The sequence below is a fragment of the Mesoplodon bidens genome (genome assembly GCF_964165515.1).
Source record: "Mesoplodon bidens genome assembly, chromosome: 1".
Classification (NCBI taxonomy): domain Eukaryota; kingdom Metazoa; phylum Chordata; class Mammalia; order Artiodactyla; family Ziphiidae; genus Mesoplodon; species Mesoplodon bidens.
Window position 1 is genome coordinate 17,373,603 of NC_138176.1, and position 6,000 is coordinate 17,379,602.

Consider the following 6,000-nt stretch of genomic DNA (forward strand, 5'->3'; position numbering starts at 1 on the left):
AGACATGGGCTAAGCCTTGAACCTTGAGAAACACGATAATTATGGAATATCTGAGGTGCTGACATTTAACACAAAATCCTTGCCTTTGAGGAGCTTAGCATTTCCATAGGGGGCTGGAAAAAAAGCTAATATATGTAAAATAGTTCAGAGATAAATTCGTGTGGCTTTAGATCTTGAGAAAGGAAAGTTTGGAGTAGGTTGGAGTTGTATGAGCTAGTTGACGAAACAGGATACACGTGAAACTAATTAAGAAACAAAACCGCATGTAAACAATTCATGAGTGATCAATTGAACTGGTCTTTAGGAAGTTCATTTAATTTAAATCAAACTTGGTTTATATAAATGCTGCTCTTCTGTTTGGGACTACATTTTGTGGTTTAAATCCCTATAAAGCGATTGTAGATTACATAGGGATTCAAAACACCTAAGAACACTATTTGTGTTTGTCCTAAATATGATAGACTTTTTTTCAATGATAGAGGAAATTTCGTAAAGTCAAATTACATTACCTGTATAAGCCCTTCTGCTATTTCAAAATGGAAAGCAAGGAGCTTAAGATCATAAAGCAATGCTCAAAGCAATGCTTTAATACACTATTAGATAATGTTATTAAACTGTTTTTTTTTTAAGTTTGTTTGAAAGAACTGTTGTGGACTTCCTGCTGAGACTGAGCTCTGGTTAGGTATCACGTGGGATAAGCAGATAAAATTGTAAATGAACTAAAAGCAACAGTGTCTGGAAGGGGAATAAAGGCCAAATACCCTTGTTTTGCTAAATCAGTCAGTTTTTTTTATTAGTGTCTTTTATCCATGGAAAGAGTCCTAAACTCTGTTTGTTATGTTTTGGTTTTCTTTTTTTTTAAAATAGCTTTATGGAGTTATAATTCACATACCACCACATCACTTACCCATTTAAAGTGTACAATTCAGTGGGTTTTGGTATACTTATAGAGTTGTGCAACCATCGCCACAATCAGTTTTAGAGTATTTTTATCACCCCCAAAGAAATCCTATGCTCATTAGTAGTTACTCCCCAGGCATCTCCTGTCCTCCACCCCACCCAACTGACTACCACCCACCCCCTCGTCCTGGGCAACAACAAATCTTCCTGTCTCTATAGATTTACCTATTCTGGACATTTCATATAAATGGAATCTAGTACACGGTCTTTTGTTATTGGCTTTTTTGACAATGTTTTCAAGGTTCATCCATATTGTAGCATGTATCAATGTAAGTATTCCATTCCTTTTTATGGCTGAATAATATTCCAGTGTTTGAAAATACCCATTTTGTCCATTCATCAGCTAGTGGATATGTGGGTTATCCACTTTTTGGCTCTTGTGAATAATACTGCTGTTAACATTTTGTACAAATTTTTGTGTGAACATATATTTTCATTTCTCTTGGGTATGTACCTAGAAGTGGAAGTACTGGGTCATATGGCAATTCCGTTTAAACTTTCTGAGGAACTCCAAATTGTTTTCCAAAGTGCTTCACCATTTTACATTTTCACCAGCAATGTATGAGGATTCCAACCTGTCCACATCCTCACCAACACTTGTTATTATCTGCCTTTTTGATTACAACCATCCTGCTGGATATGAAGTGGTATCTGGTTGTGGTCTTTATTTGCATTTCCATAATGACTAATGATGTTGATCATCTTTTCACTAACTCTGTCTTGAAAGATTGCACTGTACACAAAGCTCAATTAAATGATTGTTCTAAAATGTATTATTTAAGCCTAAGTAAAATAGTCAGTTTTTATAGATTGTGGCCTTGATTTGCTAGAAGATGATGATTAATAATGACAAGTGTATAATTTTGGTCTGATGAGAATTATTTGAATTATCAGTAATAAGATAAATTTAAATACATAACAGCATTGCAGGTATGAAGTGGTTATATGCAATGCAGGTAACACAGATTTAGTGCCTCAGATTGCAGAAAGGAAGCAAAATGATCTTCATAATTATAAGTTGGAAAGGAAGACTTGAGATAGGAAGTTTTAAAATATTATGGTCGATAACAGCAGCTGACTTGAATAAGCAATGCAATTTATTAAAATGGTCAACAATGATGATGTGAATACATAAATATAAATCTTTATCCAGTTTTTAAACTTCAAAATTGCAGCATGAACAACTAACACTGCAGAAATACAAAGTATCATGAGAGATTACTACAAGAAACTATATACCAATAAAATGGACAACCTGGAAGAAATGGTCAAATTCTTAGAAAAGCACAACCTTCTGAGACTGAACCAGGAAGAAATAGAAAATATAAACAGACCAATCAAAAGCACTGAAATCAAGACTATGATTAAAAATCTTCCAACAAACAAAAGCCCAGGACCAGATGGCTTCACAGGCGAATTCTGTCAAACATTTAGAGAAGAGCTAACACCTATCCTTCTCAAACTCTTCCAAAATATAGCAGAGGGAGGAACACTCCCAAACTCATTCTATGAGGCCACAATCACCCTGATAAGAAAACCAGACAAAGATGTCATCAAGAAAGAAAACCACAGGCCAATATCACTGATGAACATAGATGCAAAAATCCTCAACAAAATACTAGCAAACAGAATCCAACAGCACATTAAAAGGATCACACACCATGATCCAGTGGGGTTTATTCCAGGAATGCAAGGATTCTTCAATATATGCAAATCAATCAATGTGATACACCATATTAACAAATTGAAGGAGAAAAACCATATGATCATCTCAATAGATGCAGAAAAAGCTTTCAACAAAATTCAACATCCATTTATGATAAAAACCCTCCAGAAAGTAGGCATAGAGGGAACTTTCCTCAACATAATAAAGGCCACATATGACAAACCCACAGCCAACATCATTCTCAATGGTGAAAAACTGAAACCATTTCCTCTAAGATCAGGAACAAGACAAGGTTGTCCAGTCTCACTACTACTATTCAACATAGTTTTGGAGGTTTTAGCCACAGCAATCAGAGAAGAAAAAGAAAAGGAATCCAAATTGGAAAAGAAGAAGTAAAGCTGTCACTGTTTGCAGATGACATGATACTATACATAGAGAATCCTAAAGATGCTACCAGAAAACTACTAGAGTTAATCAACGAATTTGGTAAAGTAGCAGGATACATAATTAATGCACAGAAATCTCTTGCATTCCTATACACTAATGATGAAAAATCTGAAAGAGAAATTAAGGAAACACTCCCATTTACCACTGCAACAAAAAGAATAAAATACCTAGGAATAAACCTACCTAAGGAGACAAAAGACCTGTATGCAGAAAACTGTAAGACACTGATGAAAGAAATTAAAGATGATACCAACAGATGGAGAGATATACCATGTTCTTGGATTGGAAGAATCAACATTGTGAAAATGACTCTACTACCCAAAGCAATCTATAGATTCAATGCAATCACTATCAAACTACCAATGGCATTTTTCACAGAACTAGAACAAAAAATTTCACAATTTTTATGGAAACACAAAAGACCCTGAATAGCCAAAGCAATCTTGAGAAAGAAAAATGGAGCTGGAGGAATCAGGTTCCAGGACTTCAGACTATAGTACAAAGCTACAGTAATCAAGACAGTATGGTACTGGCATAAAAACAGAAATATAGATCAATGGAACAGGATAGAAAGCCCAGAGATAAACCCACACATATATGGTCACCTTACCATTGATAAAGGAGGCAAGAATATGCAATGGAGAAAAGACAGCCTCTTCAATAAGTGGTGCTGGGAAAACTGGACAGCTACATGTAAAAGAATGAAATTAGAACACTCCCTAACACCATACACAAAAATAAACTCAAAATGGATTAAAGACGTATATGTAAGGCTAGACACTATAAAACTCAGAGGAAAACATAGGCAGAACATTCTATGACATAAATCACAGCAAGATCGTTTTTTACCCACCTCCTAGAGAAATGGAAATAAAAACAAAAATAAACAAGTGGCACCTAATGAAACTTCAAAGCTTTTGCACAGCAGAGGAAACCATAAACATGATGAAAAGACAACCCTCAGAATGGAAGAAAATATTTGCAAATGAAGCAACTGACAAAGGACTAACCTCCAAAATTTACAAGCAGCTCATGCAGCTCAATATTAAAAAAGCAAACAAACCAATCCAAAAATGGGCAGAAGACCTAAATAGACATTTCTCCAAAGAAAATAGACAGATTGCCAACAAACACATGAAAGAATGCTCAACATCATTAATCATTAGAGAAATGCAAATCAAAACTACAATGAAGTATCACCTCACAGCAGTCAGAATGGCCATCATCAAAAAATCTACAAACAATAAATGCTGGAGAGGGTGTGGAGAAAAGGGAACCCTCTTGCACTGTTGGTGGGAATGTAAATTGATACAGCCACTATGGAGAACAGTGTGGAGGTTCCTTAGAAAACTACAAATAGAACTACCATACAACCCAGCAATCCCACTACTGGGCATATACCCTGAGAAAACCATAATTCAAAAAGAGTCATGTACCAAAATGTTCATTGCAGCTCTATTTACAATAGCCAGGACATGGAAGCAACCTAAGTGTCCATCAACAGATGAATGGATAAAGAAGATGTGGCACATATGTACTATGGAGTATTACTCAGCCATAAAAAGAAACAAAATTGAGTTATTTGTAGTGAGGTGGGTAGACCTAGAGTCTGTCATACAGAGTGAAGTAAGTCAGAAAGAGAAAAACAAATACCGTATGCTAACACATATATATGGAATCTAAAAAAAAAAAAAAGGTTCTGAAGAACCTAGGGGCAGGACAGGAATAAAGACGCAGACGTAGAGAATGGACTTGAGGACATGGGGAGGGGGAATGGTAAGCTGGGACGAAGTGAGAGAGTGGCATGGACTTATATACACTACCAAACGTAAAATAGATAGCTAGTGGGAAGCAGCCGCATAGCACAAGGAGATCAGCTTGGTTATTTGTGACCACCTAGAGGGGTGGGATAGGGAGGACAGGAGGGAGACGCAACAGGGAGGAGATATGGGAATATATGTATATGTATTGCTGATTCACTTTGTTATAAAGCAGAAACTAACACACCATTGTAAAGCAATTATACTCCAATAAGGATGTTAAAAAATAAATAAAATAAAATTGCAGCATGCTATTTAAGATCTTTTGTGAAGGCTCGATAATGAAATAAAGAACTTATTTGTGTCCTGTTTAGTCTTAAATCCTCTAATTATATAATTCCTGGTTAACATCCAGGTTCTTTTAAGTACATAATAAAGCACAGTGTTTTAAACAGTTCAGCTATTCTCGTCATGAGAATAATCAGCCAAGAAACTTATCTTTTTGTTTCTAAGCTGTTGACCCCAGGTTGTGTTCTAGTAATTTATTCATATGTATTAAAATTTTTAACAAGTTTCTGACGAAGAACAGGTGAGTTAAGTCAGGAGTCTTGAGAAGGTCAGCATAAAGTTCTTTTTGTCACCATTTGAAATCCCTGGACAAGAGGAAACAGATGGGTTTGGTTATATTACCCTTGCTGTGCCAAATAAACAATTAAGGAAAATGTTAAATATCCTTTTGCTACACGTCTGTGTCTAGGCTGGGAATCATGCTTAACATTAACAATGCTGGCCTTTCCAGCTGCTCAATATTTAATGGTAGAAGCTTGAAAATTTTTTAATACATAGAATGGAAAAGTTCATTTAAATCCTCATTGACTGACTTAGTTTATTAATTCAGGAAACATTTACTGGGTGCTAATTATCTGTAAGACACTCTGCTGGGCAGAGGAAGGGGCTTGATTCCTTAGGGGGACCAGGTAGCATTTAAAGTGAATTTTAAACATGAGTACAATTGGCATACTCATAAAAGATAAAAGCTCAGAGTGGCTGTTGTATCTAAAAAAAATCAAAGATGCTTGTGAGAAAGGTTCCACTGAAGGACCAGGTGGATAGCATCCATACAACCAAGAAACATTTAAGTGTCCACAAAAGGAGTTCAGGCAGTAA